The sequence below is a fragment of the Sceloporus occidentalis genome, unplaced genomic scaffold (genome assembly GCF_023333645.1).
Source record: "Sceloporus occidentalis isolate IW3139 unplaced genomic scaffold, rSceOcc1.0.p SCAF_3, whole genome shotgun sequence".
Classification (NCBI taxonomy): domain Eukaryota; kingdom Metazoa; phylum Chordata; class Lepidosauria; order Squamata; family Phrynosomatidae; genus Sceloporus; species Sceloporus occidentalis.
This window is the reverse complement of record NW_028316983.1, coordinates 115,492,517-115,507,718: the sequence shown is the minus strand read 5'-3', so window position 1 is coordinate 115,507,718 and position 15,202 is coordinate 115,492,517. Positions and strand designations below refer to the sequence as shown.

The 15,202-nt window shown below is 42.6% G+C and overlaps 1 pseudogene; it reads left to right on the top strand.

The window, feature by feature from the left end:
• The first annotated feature begins 4,764 nt into the window (after window positions 1-4,764).
• On the top strand, window positions 4,765-14,604 carry LOC149316601 (uncharacterized; annotated as a pseudogene).
• Window positions 14,605-15,202: the final 598 nt, after the last annotated feature.

Genomic DNA, 15,202 nt, shown 5'->3' with positions numbered 1-15,202 from the left:
AGCAAGTGCCCACTACAAAATTGAAATCGAATGCATTCTGTTTGAAATCGAATGCATTCTGTGTCTGCTGGCGAGGTGGCCGCTGTCAATCAAGCGATCGTCATGGTGACGTTTTGCAGGGCATCGGAAAGTGTCCTCCCCCTCCTCCCTTTTTTTAAAGAGCCAGGCACAGGGTTAATTTTTTATAAACCTGTGGGCATTGGGTCAGATTGAATCGGTTTGAGAACCGATTTTTTTTGTAGTGTGAATGGGCCCTTAGTGAAATTGTAAAGTGCATGATTCAGTTCTACTTTGGCCCAAAGTTCTCCTTACAAGTACAACTTTCTCATTGAATCCATCAGAGCTGCTGGCAGCAAGCTCTGCCCATCCAGCCCAGATTTATTTCAGGCACCTGTTTTGCATTTCTAATATTTGTTTTTCATATTCACGGCCCACCTTTCTACTAACATGACCAGCAATGTGGGAATCTTTTTTTCTTTAAATGTAAGCTAGCAACTTGTGGCATTTGTTGGCTTTGATGCCAGTAGGCCAGTAAATCCATTGTGGAGTTTAGTTCAAACTTGACAGGATTTATCTAAAGTGCTAGATCTTACTCCCAAAACATGATCAGTGCCTCAGATAGCTCTTTAAACACACTTCTACAACCTGGAGCTGGTTTTATCATCCAACAGATGGTTTTCATCACTCAATTAACACTGAAGCCTCCAGCCACCAACAGTTACAAACCTGGCCCTGGTCATGGGCCTTCTTCATGCATAAAGCAAACCCAGGCAGCTGAATAATGACATGATGCCCCGTGTGCAGTGTTCTTTAGTCCTGCAAGCTAAATAGATAAATAAAAGCACATAGAAAGTATTGTTTATGGTGTGAATTGCCTGTTTGTGCAGACTTTGCTTTTTGGTTTGTTTTACGCCAGAGAGCATTAAAGAACACAGCATGCATCTTCTCTCTCATTCCATAGCTTTATGGAGGAAAAAAGTGGGCGACGTTATTAAATATAATACCTACCCAAGGAAATTTGTGCTTTTGGAAGGAAATATAAAGGGGGACATGAAGCAGTGAGCATCTAATTATAATTTCTCTACAGGGGCAGAGCTGTCAGTTTAGGTTCATTACTGTCATTGCAAGGACATCTTCTAGTGTCCTTTAATAACTGCTGTTTCAAGGTCAAACTTTTCTCAAAAAAGTCTATAATTGCCACCTTGCAAGAAACATAGAAGAATCCTCATTACAGAGTTGTCTGGAAGGACCCACAATTTGACTTCAGGGAGGGCTTGGCTTGAAGATAAATGGATATACACCAAAACAGACAGTGGAAGGAGAAAGAGAGTATAGCAAGATAAACCCTTTGAGATGTGGCATTGGAGTAGACCAGCAAGAGCAATAGGATAGGTGTAGGAAACAATCAGGGTCAGAGCACTGAAAAGTAATTTTTTTGGACTGCACCTTCTGGAAGTTATAGTCTAAAAAAAATTTTGTCGAATTTTTAAGAACTTGTCTGGTTTTAATGGGGCTCAATGACTACAATAGCATGAGAGTTACCAAATTACTAGAGCCAGACTGGGTGGGAACATCATAATGATAGGACAGGACAGCTTGATGTTGGAGAAATTGCCTTGTATGTTTTGTTTTTCCATTTCATAGTGTCTCAGACAAGAGAAGTGGGGAAGACCTATGCTTGAGGTCTCTGAGCAGCCTTCTCCAACTCCATGTGATCTAGCCCTGCTATGCAAGTCAGCAATGATGGGAGCTGTAGTCCATCCACGTGAGGGACACTGGGTTGGGGAATACTTCCCTAGAAAGCTTCTGCTGACTGTCAGCAAAGCCAGCTTAGGTTTGTTGGAACTATCATCAGCTTCCGAAGGCAACTTTATATGTTGAAACATACAAGCACTCTCCCACCAGCTTTCACTTTTACACAATGTACAAGTTCTCCTTAGGACTTTATTACATCTAATGCTTGCTAAGATGCTATGTATGTTACTAGGGTAACAGCAGCACTGAAGCATAAGCAGATAAAATAGACAAGGGTGTGGTTGACTGAGATAAAATAGGCCCATAGCCATGAGGAAAGGGAGAATAAAGTCCAAGACATCCCAAAGCACCCTCCTGGATTTCACTTCCAGAGCAGGGCCAGCCTGGCCATCACTCTCACTGGACTGTGCCTGGCCTGACTGTCTACATATTGATTTCCTGGTGAAGAATGTAGGGACAATTAATATCAACTGAACATAATGGATTTACAAGTATTATTTGTGTCTTAGCTGCTTTTCATTTAACTCTGCTGGCCACTCTCTCATAATACTTTGTTGTTGCATACCTTCAAGTTGTTGCCGACTTATGGCAACCCTAAAGTGACCCTATCATGGGGATTTCTTAGCAGGATTGCATCAGAGAGGAGTTGCCATTGCCTTCCTCTGAGACTAAGAGAGTGTGACTTCCCCAAGGGGTTTCCATGGCTGAACTAGGATTTGAACCACTACCCCATACTAGCTGTCTTCACATGAGTGGCTTCAGGATCACCATCACATGATACTAAAGCCACTGAATTTAAAATTCCTAGCTACAGATTTAGGAGCTTATCACTTGGCATTTTCAATTGGCTCCAACTTCCCAGGCTGCAGCTGGGACACAGGATGGAGGCAGGGATTATCACACACTAAATCGCCTCCAAATCGCCAGCTGCCAGCCTCCATCAGCCCAGGTCCAAGCCACGCTCCGCCAGCACTTTTTAGAAGTCGTCTGACTTCTAAAAAGTGCTGGTGGAGCACAGCTTGAACCCGGCTGGGACCTGGGCTGATGGCGGCTGGCAATTCAGTGGCGATTCAGTGTACAATAATCCCCACCTCCATCCCTCGTCCCGGTTGCAGCCTGCAAGGTTGGAGCCAATTTAAAACGCCAAGTGATAAACTCCTTAATGTAACACCTGATACTGGAATGTTTCCAGAGAGGTTTCCTCTCTTTTACTCCAGAATATGTTAGTTGGTTACCTGGCTTACCAATGCCACATATGTGTTTGTGTCCACATGAGTTTAGCCCCATGATTGTTCAGTTCTGTGCAGAGGGGTATCCTATGTGCTTGTTCACTCAGATATAAGTCCCACTGTGCTTAATAAACCCATGATTGGTATCAATTGGCAGAATTAGGGCTAAATTCAATTCTACATTAAAAGTATAGTGTGGGGCCAATTCTAGTCCCTGGGCCCTTTCCATCATCTCTTCCATACACTCCATTTCAGATCTGGGACTTATCTGGCATGCAAGAAAGTTTCACTTCATTTCTACTTGCCTCACTACTTTTAAATATACAAGAATGGGACAAGGGAGTAAAATAGTGACTGTAGATGAGACAGAGGGGATGTAACTAGGGTTGCCATGTATCCCTTATTATAAATCTTGTATCTTATTTACAAGGCAGAAACCATGTCCTTTCTATAGTTGGCAGGTGTTCCTTATTTGAAGTGCTTGAGGGATGGAAAGCACCTCCTTTTATACAAACTGAATGAGATGCCCCCCAAAAAATCTGTATTTGGGGGTGTAGCCCCACTCATACAGATAGAAATGTGTGCATCATGTAATTTATGAATATGGGCAATGTGTTAATTTTACAGAGAGATATAGGGCTAAGTTAAGTGAAGTCAATGCATTTGTTTGTTATTTAGGCAGTAGGTGATCTTTTTAATAACTACTACCTGACTGTGAACTCTGCATGCCATTATTTTTTGCTGTTCCTTATTGCTTTTTTGATAACCTAGCAAGACTAGACACAACTGGGGTGTGTTGTCAGAATCTCCCATTACTTTGACATTTTAAAAGGGGGTGAAACAACTACAGACCAAAGCTTGGAAAAACTGACATTTTGGAGCACAACTACTTTGTTGTTGCTTTTGCTGTTGTGTATCTTCAGATCATTTCCAACTAAATGGAGACCCAAAGGTGAACCTATCCTGAGTTTTTCTTGGCATGATGTGTTCAGGGGAGGTTTGCCATTGCCTTCCCCTGGGGCTGACAGTGTGCAACTTGCCAGAGGTCACAGAGTAGGTTTCCATGGCAGAGCTGGGAATTGAATCCTGGTCTCCAGAGCTGTAGTCCAATGCTGAAACCACCATGCCATGCTGGCTCCCTACTAGCATCACTTAAGAAGATTGGCCACTGACCATGGAGTCCGTGGGGTAGGTCTGAGAGATGCAGTCCAAAAACTGGTAACTTTCCCAAGCATTGTGATTGCCTGCCAATGGGGAACATCAATGTTCTTGGTCAGTGTCAAGCAGATTCCCCCCCCCCCCCCTTATAACCCTTGTTCTGCCTCCTAGACCTCACTGCTTCTGTGGCACATTGCTGGAGAGCTACGGTCATATTATTTGTTAGCACTTGGGCTTGAGGTATGGAATAATTCTGCCTCCCATTCCGCTCAAGGGCATGGGATTTTGTTGAAGAAATGACACATCAGCCGTTGAAATCCACTTAATTATAACATGAGACTTTCTGTGAATAATAATAATAATAAAAAGCTGCCTAATTAGTTGTGAAGAGGAACAAAATTATAAACAAGACAGCTATCCTCGGTGAGAAATGGTAGAGTTCTCTCTCCTACTCCTGGAGTATGTGTGAGTGAATTTCAATTGCAAGGCCTCGCCGGGTGAAATTTGTTGAGTTTGGCAGGGACAGCAAGAAGGAGAGCATGCCTCCTTATGAGAGGAAAATAGCAAGAAAAGCCAGTTCACAGATGGAGGAACAGCACCATCTTGTGAATATATTTTCAACATGGCACTTATTGAACTAAGCTGTCCACCAGAGTTCCCCGGGGAGCAGCAAACAGTAGGAAGATGGTACCAATGCGGGATGTGGGGCCACAATAACGTTGGAAGGCAGGCAAAGGTGGTCTTTTTGTTGGCAAGAAAAGGCTATTCAGTTTTTACAATTATTATTATTATTAACCTTTATTTATAAATCACTGTAAATTTACACAGCGCTGTGCATACAATCTTTTTAATTGGACGGTTCCCTGCCCTCAGGCTTACAACTGAATGTTTTTAGAGGAAGGGCTTTGGTGATGTATAGTTTTCATTGATCTGCTTTTAAACTCTGTTTTATCCTTTTTAGGATTGTTGTAATATTGAGAGCCGGTGTGGCATAGTGGTTTGACTGTTGAACTATGACTCTGGAGATCAGGGTTCGATTCCTAGCTTGCCATGAAACCCACTAGTTGACCATGGACAAGTCACATGCTCTCAGGCTCAGGGGAAGGGAATGGCAAACCTCCTCTGAACAAATTATGCCAAGAAAAACCATCCATGATAGGGTCCCCCATAAGTCAGAACAACTTGAAGGCACACAACAGCAGCAACAAAATATTTTGAATATTTTTTTTATATTTTATATTCCATTTCAACATGGCATAGAGAAACAAACATCTTACATCTTACCAAAAACATATTACTTAAAACATTTCCACATGGCATACACAAACGTCTTACATAAAACATCTAACATCAGTACATAACATAATACATAACATAGTGCATAACTTAGTGCATCAATACATAATACACATAAATATCTACTTATACTCAACTACTTTACATTAAGAAAATTACCTTACATTAAAACAATAAACATTAATAAGAAAAGAGAATTCCTAATCTCTACTTTCCAAATATTTCTTCCTGATTACATCCCTTTTTTCTTTATTCCTATGCTGTTTATTACTCCATCATATCTTACCCCTTTTTCCCAAAATTACACACACACACACACACACACACACACACGGTGTAGTAAAATGGTGTCCCTTATATAAAATGGCTTTTTGGAATTTATTTATTTTTAGAATATTTTCAAGCCGTGCATGGTTGAATCTGTGAATACAAAATCCATGGATACGGGGGCCTAATATATTAGGCTGTTTCATTACAGATTTCCATCACATTTGCTGTAATGCCTGTGACAGAAATGAATGAAATGACAGAATGGAAGCACAGAGAAAGAGGAAATGGCTTCCTTAATGGAGTTCACAGCCCCAGACATGTGGAAGTAGCTCATAGATATCACAGTGTTTGAGGGCAATTGTACAAAGATACAAAAAATGAGGAAAACAGATGGCTTTGTAAAGCTAGTGCTTTCCCACCACCAAGTCCTGGCTTGGGACTGCATGCCAGGGTGTCACTGGGCCAGAAATGAGCAGAGTCACACTCAGACCACTCATACTCTTTTGTAGGCATGAAACATTTGCACACACATTTAATGGAGAAAATCTCTCCCTTCTTTTCAAGTTTGTCTTTATCCCTTTTTGTCTGCCTCCTTTTCTTTCACTATTTTATCTCTTTTTTTCTTCCTCTTTTCCCACCCATTGTCCTCCCACAGCACTAATGTTTTAGGAGAGAAAGGTTTCCACATTTGTTTTTCTAATCTACACTGTGATATCCCTTAGCTCAGGGCTGGGGACTGTCATTCTCCTGATGTTAACCAAACTACTATTACTATCATCTCTTTTACCATTGTCCAGGCTGGATAGGAGCTAATAGAAACTGGTGTGCAAGAACATCTAGAGGGCCACAAGCAATTCCAACCCTACTTTAAAACTAAGAATAATTTTATCACCAAGACCACCATTAACATTTTTGTATCATGCACTGGATGCTTCTATTCGCAGTTCATCTCAATTGTGGAGTTTATCAGACATGGGGAATTGGAAGTATAATCCGATGGCAACCTGAACGCAATCATGGGTTTAACGTTATTGCGTGATAAGCCACTACACATAAATTCGGGCAATGGGAAGTCAGTCTGAATGCAATCATGTGGTTTCACATTATTGCGTGATAGACTGCCACACGCAAATTTGGGCAATGGCATGCTATTTTCGGGCAATGGGGAGCCAGTTTGAATGGAATGTGCATTCATGTAATTGCGCGAAACTAGTGACTTTAAGTGAATGCGTTCTGGCCCCACTTTCTTTTCATTTGAATTTAAGAGAAATTCCTCCCGTTTGATAAACTCCTGTGTCTTCATTTTGTTCTGGGTCACTTTCACAGCTTCTGACCTGCCAGGCAAAACAGAGACCACTGGTAAAGGCCACCGGCTAGCTTGCTACGCCTTTGGCAACCTCAAGAGGTTTATCAAGTTCCTGAAATACCACCACATATGTCTGTCTGACAGGGGATGGACTCCAGATGGATTCATGGGTTATTTATTTATTTATTTTAAAATAGTTATACAGTGGAGTCTCCCCTTATGCGGAGGATCCATTCTGGATCGCCCCACGTAAGAGGGAATCTGCATATGCTTGTGTCCCATTGGAAACAATGGGGTGTGTGCATGAGGTGGCACGTGCACCATGGGCACATGCACCATTGTTTTTCTCACCACACAGCTTTCGCTTATGCTGGAACCTGCATATAGCGTGCCCGCATATAGTGCAAGGGCACTGTATATTGCTTGGATCTGAAAATTTATATATGTCAATAAAACATAAAGTATACGCAATATACAGATAACATACTCCTCATGTGGTCCATGAGACAGATGTTTGGTTGTATAATGTGGCCCATGAAATAGGTGTTAGCTTTCATAAGTATGTTGTTAACATGTATCTAAAACTAATAATAGTTAGATCATATTGTATTTCTGGAGGAAGAGCATTCCATAAGTGGCTACCATCCTGTTAGCACCAGTTGGTATTCCCTTTGTCCTCTGCACTAGCCAAAGTCTCTGCAGCACTGCTCCATAACTATTTCTGGTGAAACCAGGGGTGGTGGTAGTCAAAGAAGTGTCTGGTTATGCCCCTGTAGCCAGCTATGAAATGATTGCATCATCTGCTGAGATCTCTAGAAGACTCCAGCAGACTTCAGTGAATTATTTTGTATCTGGCTATGAGGAAATAGCTAGAAGCTTTGTATCTGGCTATGAGCTTTCCAACATCTAAAAAGTGCTGGCAGAGCATGGCTTGGATCTGGCTGGGACCCAGGCTGATGGCAGCTGGCAGTTCAGCAGTTATTTAGTGTGCAATAATCCCCGCTTCCATCCTGTGTCCTGGCTCTAGCTTGACACACACCCTACATGCTGAGCGATAAACTCCACAGTTTAATGACAGAATCAGCGTGAATGTGTGAATGTCTTTCGTGTGATCTCTATCATGGACAGGATAAGGACAGGCTTTGCTACTGTCTCCTGTCTGAAAAACTCATCTATTTCTCAATAATGGCCTTCCATGAGGGCAACCAAGGCTGGTTCAATCCTGAAACTAGGCCTGAACTCAGATGGAAATAGGTCTAGAAAATATCATCCAAGAACGTCTGAAGTTGCACTACCACTACTACCAAGGACTTTACCCCAGAAAGCTGCGTGATGAGATATCCTGAATTAACCCAAATCCCCTCATCCATTCCCACCTTTTGGTGAACAAGATAAGTCAAGTAAGAAATTGTTAACTATGACAAAAATAGATGGTCTGACAAAGTAAGAGATAATTTACATTGGGTAACCCTTGTTGGGGAGGGAATGAAATTGGCATCTGGTCTTGATCATTAACACAAAAATAGGAAGCATTAAAGGACACTATGATGCCAGCCAATGTATATGATTGCACTGATCATTTTTTAAATGTTTCATGCATGACTCAGTTTTCACCTCATGTCCGTGAGCCAAACAATCCAGCCTGCCAAAAAACATCCACTACATTTTAAAAATAACAGTGAATGATGCTGTACTGTACAGTAACCTCCAAATCAGACGCTGCCGCCGCCGCCGCCGCAGTTCATACCATCCCATCAATGAATATCAAGTGGGCTGAACAAAATTGTCAGCTGTGTAAGAGATGGGCAGATCTGACCCACTGAGCACAAGCCACCAAGAAGTTCTTTTAAATGATTTACATCAAGTTCACCAGGTCTGGGGGCCAGTTTTGTGCCTGTTCTGGGAATGTACATGGACAGCCTAAAATGCTAAAAATTGAGTGGGGGGGGGGGGAATGGGACAAACCTAGAAGTAGCTGGAAGTCCACTGCTTTTTAGATACTTTTTAGTGTTTTTTTTTATAGTACCTGGACTCCTGTTCAGCAGTTACAATATCTTAAAATGGACTTACAATACCATAACTGCTAGGGATTCATGTTACAGATAAAATTGACTGGATGTTGCCCCCAAAACCTACCTTCACAGCCTGGCAATGCCCCGACTAAATTGTTTCCGGGCTGCAGAGAAATGATGTTCACAGCCTGAGTCTTGTTGAAGGGTGCCTTGAGACAAGTAGTTGTGGCCAGATCCTCCAGGATCCAACAGGTCCCTCCAGCTGCCTGTTCTCAAGGCACTCCAACACCAAGGCATGCTGCAGATGTCATTTCCCAGCACCCCAATCTCCAGCACTTCAGAAACCCTTTGATGGGGTAGTGTCAGGCTGGGAATATAGGTTGGAGAGGGAATCATCAATTGTAATGATGATGGTGATGCTCCATCATTGGAGTTAGGATGATGGTGAACAATCTGAGCTCGTATTTTTTTTTCATGTCAAACAATACGAGGGGGAGCTGTAACCTATTTTAAAAGCATCTAGGTGAGGCAATTTACCCTTTTTATGAAAGAAAAATAGCAAACAGTGGTGGGGCAAAAATAAAATATTAGGGGTGTCTGCCCACCCTTGATTTAAATGAATGGCTTTACCAGGAGCACATTGTTATTTGGATTTTATGCACAAGCATTCTCACTTGTTCCTCTTTGTCCCTCTGTGATATGCATCCTTACTGCCAGTAGTAATAACACATTTGTTAATTTCAGTATCAATGTACTGTAATACTTACCTTACTGCTTTTTAAGCTTTGCATGCTTAAAAGTGTATTAGCCTTCTATGTACTAGGGCAGTGCTGGCGAACCTTTTTGGTTTGCCATGCCAGGGGCGGAGCTTCTGCCCTCCAGGGGCGGGGCCATGTGCCAGAGACGGGGCTTCCACCCTCCAGGGTGGGGCCTCTGGGCGCGGGGCTTTCTCCCACGCCCTTTCCCAGCCTCCAGCTGTCTCTGAGAGACAGCTAGAAGTCAGGGAAAATTGGGAGCAGTGTTGCCAATTTTGGGCGTTTTACACGGAAATTGGGAATTTTAATTGCTTTCCATTTGATTTCCGTGACTGGCTCTATTTTGGGAAGATTCGGGGACTTTTCAGCTCCAGATCTGAGAGTGAGAGACTACCAGAGAAACCAATCCTGATCCCAGATGGAGAAGCAGACAAATGGCCAGTGGCAACAGCTGAAAGGACAAATCAAAGAAAGCCCATGGAGAGCATTTTACTACCAAGGGCTATCCAAAACCCAAACCCTGGGCAGAGATGTTTTCAATCTTTTCCATTTGATTTCATGGCATTTTATTCCCCTACCTCCTCTTGCTGAGTCTTTTAGCTATGTTGAAACATTCAGCACACTTGCCTGAACTGAAAATGAGTATTTTCTATTATCACTGTCATCATCAATCATCCTCATTGTCTGCATCCCACTTTTTCCTAGTCTGGGGCAAAAGGCAGTTTACAAAACAGCAGCTTAAAAAATCACATTATATAAAAGTTTAAAAAAACATAATTAAACTATTGATAGAACTACAAACTGTTAAAAGATTGACCATTATAAAGAAAAATCATATAAAGACTACAGCACATTATGAAAAGCCCTTTTCCTCTACACAATCAGTCCTCAAAGGCCTGCTGAAACAAAATCTTTGCAGGATAGTAAAGGCCGGTGCCAGTCTAACCTCTCTAGAAAGGGAGAAGATCAAAGATAAGATCAAAATGGCAAGACTACTGGGCTGCTGTCCATGACATTGGCTGTTTGGACTTAGAACCATATAGCTGAAGGGTACCCTAAGGGCCATCTAATCCAACCAGGTTTGGCTTTTCCAAGATTTGGCTGTCCATAGCTAACCAAGATTTAAACCAAATTATTATTTTTAAAAACTCCCTTTTTCATTTGAGTATTCTTTTTTTTTAAGGTCTGGCTATTATTACTATTTTCCAACCCTCTTAATAGAACTAGAGTACCTGGGGAGATTATGATAGTGCAAGAAATGCCATTCAGAAACAAATCCTTCAATTAACACAACTTCAAGCAAAAATAACTTGCTTTAAAAGAGCACTTAAAAAACATTTAAACTAGTGGCATTAACACCTGAACTGCATTTTGATACTTAATTTTCTGATTTAATCCTATATTGGTGTAATCCTACACATTAATGCAAAAAAACTGGTTTAAACTCCAAAACAACAACAACAATATTAACAATAATATTTATTTATATTCCACTTAATCTTAGGGAATCCTAGCGGATTACAGCAGTAAAATAACATACAATTAAAAGAGAAATGAATTAAAAATTCCAAAATCACCAACTCTCACCCCTAACGTAAAAACACAATCGAGTCCTAAAAAGAGATTAAACCAAAAAAGAAAAATTAAAAGCATTAATGTACAAATATACTGAGATAAAAAATTTTCAGGTGGAGTCTGGGTAGGGTAAAACATAAAAGATGGAGGATGAAGGGAGGCGGGGGGGAGGCAGGTCAGCAAGGGTGTTCTAGTCTGGAAAGTCCTGCCAGAAAGATCCATCTTAATAGCCTTCATGAAGCTTTCCAGGTGTATCCCATGATGCACCTCTAGCTGACTTCACCTACTGTGCATGTTGCATCAGATGTCGCATGATGCACAGCTTCCAAATGCTGACTCATGCACACCTGACACTTGAACTGTAGTTACTTCTGCTCAAGTTCCACCTAGTGGCCACATCCATGTCATTTCCAGGCCAAGTGTGCCACATGGTCCTGACAGTTCCAGAGTCTAGAAGTGGCTGATGAATAAGATCTCTGGGTCACTCCTGAAAGTCTATTCCTTTTAGGCTGTAGCAGATTCTTCCCAGTGGGGTGGATTATATGGGAGAAGGCGCTCCCGCAAGTAGTCAGGACCCAAGCCATGTAGGGCTTTAAAGGTTAGAACCAACAACTTGTACCTTGACCGGAAACTGATAGGCAGCCAGTGGAGAGATTTTAGAACCGGTGTAATATAGGCAGTTCTGGATGTGCCCGTGACCATCCTGGCTGCCATATTTTGTACCAACTGAAGTTTCCAAACTTGGCACGAGGATAGCCCCATGTAGAGCGTGTTACAGAAGTTGAGTTGAAAGGTTACCAGTGCATGTACTACTGTTTCAAGGTCTCCCTGCTCCAGGAAGGCATGTCAGTTGATATGCAGTTGGCATATCAACCAAAGCTGATAGCAAGTGCTCCTGACTGTTGCATCCACCTGAGCCGTCAGTTGAAGCAATGAGTCCAGAAGCACCCCCAAGTTGCGGACAGAGTCTTTCAGGGGAAGTGTGACCCCATCCAGAACTGGCTGGCATAACTCCATTTCCAGATTAGGGGTCCCTATTACAAGTACCTCTGTCTTACCTGGATTCAATTTGAGTTTGTTTTCCCTCATCCAGTCCATTACCGCATTAAGACAGGCATTCAGAGACATCATCCTTAGTCACTGTATCAGTCTGAGACATAGCGAAATATATTTGGGTGTCATCAGAGTACTGATAACACCCGTCCCGTGGATGATCTCTCCCAGCAGCTTCATGTAAATGTTGAACAGCATTAGGGACAGAATCTCCCCTTGAGCCTGACTTGAGCTCCTTCTTGGCCAAACAACTGTCCCCAAGTGACACCATCTGGAATCTGTTCGAGAGGTAGGACCAGAACCACTGCAAAGCAGTGCTCCCAATACCCACCTCTTCCAGGCGTTCCGGAAGGATACCATGGTCAATGGTATCAAAGGCCGCTGAGAGGTCCAAGAGCACCAGCAGAGTCACACTTCCCCTGTCGATGCCCAGACGGAGATCGTCGACCAAGGCGACCATGGTGGTCTCAACTCCATAACCCATCCTAAATCCAATTTGAAATGGTCTGAACAACTACAAAAACCAGTTTTGTTGTTGTTTCAAGTCCATCTCCATACTGAGTCCAACCTTCTGCCATGCAGGAATATTCAAGCACTCCTGTGGAGTGATCATCCAATCTCTGTTTGAAGTTTTAAGAGTAAGTAGAGTCCACCACCGTGCTAAGCAGTCCGTTCCTCTGTTGATTTTTAAACAGCTCTTACCATCAGAAAGTTCTTCCCAATTTTTATGTAAAATCGCTTTTCTAGTAATTTGAACCTATTGGTTCATGTCCTCAATGTACACTGTGTATAAGGAGGCACTGTCAAACATTCTTAGCCATCCATCCCCAACATCCACTGCAATGTGCCATAGGAAAGGAATTCTTTTGTCCGACTTCTTAAAATACATCTTGCTCTTTCTTGGTTCCACTGTGATTGGAGCTCATGATCATGAAAAGAGTTAGTTTGATGAAACCATCTCTGCCATGTGTCATGAATGGGTAGTTCCTGAGGTGCTGAAGGATAGATGGGGAAGTGAACTGAGAGTCTGACAATAATACTTATGGCACCCTAGAAGATCATTTCAGTCAATGGCAACTGTATGTCTGAATGGGTGGGCCAGAAACCAGGTCTCCAGCTAGAAGTAGAGGAACACTACTCCCAGCCCCCAGGCCTGGCTGCAACCCCACTGGGCCTCCTGGCCTAAGAGAACTCCCCATAGAGCTGCAGTGTGAGGAAGAAGAAGGTTGTGGGGAAGGCTGTTAGTGGAAAGATGCAGCCACAGCCAGGGTCTTTGTCACTTCAAGCAACAACTTTGACCTACATTGTGAAGAAGATGTTGGCCTGGAGCTCTTTATCTGAGAAGGCAAAAGGAGCTTGTGCAAAGACTGGTGAGGATTATGATGGGGACATCATTGTTACCAGTTCTTTTGTGGCCACATCTGAGGATGCTTTGGTGTACCATTGAGAAAAATGTGGGAAAGACTTCTACCATCCCAGTAGGTTGCAGAAACACCAGGAGGATCACTGGACTGAACATTCCTATCAGTGCCCCATCTGTAACAAAGAGTTCTTCCATATGGCCAACTTAAAAATGTGCAAACCCATCAATTTAAGCAACAGGATGTACAAGTGCCCAGAGTGTGACATGCAAAACATCTGGAAGCACCTGCAGAACGTGCATAAAATAGAACATTCAAAAACACTGAGTAACAAGGTTGCCCTCACAGCACCCTCAATTCATCACAGTCAAAATAGTTGTCTAGAAGAGTCAGGTGGAGAGCAGCCCAAACCTTACTTGTGCTGCACTTGTTGTAAAGGTTTTCAGGCATCTAATTTGCTATCTAAACACCAGGTGATTAATTGGCAGGACAAGCTGTGTAGATGTCAAGTGTGCAGAAAGGCCTTTGTCCAGCTGCTCAGGCTAAATCGGCACCAGAAGATTCATACTGGGTGAGTGCCCCTTCTGATGTGAAGAGTGCAGTGGGACATTCAGATGCCTGCCCTCACTGCATCAGCACCAGCAGCTCCATAGGGAGAGAAGCCATATTCTTGTACATACTGTTCTCAGGATTTCAGAGTCCAGTTCCTTGTGGAGACATGAACGCATGCATCAATTGAAGGCACCATCGAGCAAATGCAAGTGTCTCATTTGTGTGGGGAAGGAATGCTCCTCTAGGATATTCTGTGAGTATATCAGGGAATGTAAAGTGTGATTATGGCAAACATGTATCTTGTATGCTTGTCAGGATGTGAGAAATAGCTGCAGCCAAAGTTTAGAAAAGTTACTTTTTTAAAGTATCCCTTCTAGAAGCCTCCAGTCAGCATGGCTACTGACCAGATCAGCTGGGGGAATTCTGTAAGCTAGAATTTTTTCAAAGTAATTTTTGCAAGCTCTGGGAGTAGCTCAAGCACACATTGGGTGGAAAACCTGGGTTTGCTTCTCTGTAGGGTAGGACATGCCCCACAATTTCTTGAAGATAGGTAGACTTTGAGAACCCCCCCCCCCCATTCCTTTCACCTATATGAAATGATTTGAGAAACCAAGAAATTATTTCACCCTTGTTATTTATTCATATAGCATTAAATTTTCCTTTGCAGTGTTGAAAATAATTTCTGGGGAACAGCTCTTGGGGTGCCTAGTGACTCAGTGGCCCCTTTAAGCATCCTGTTATCTCTGGAAACTGCTTCGGTTGCTTGAGAGATCAACTGGCCCTGACCTAAGTAATCCAAAAAGAGAGCTGCATTGATCAACAGACAAGAATGAGCTGTTGTTTGTGTTCTTTTTACTAGAATTGCCACGGTCTACCCAAA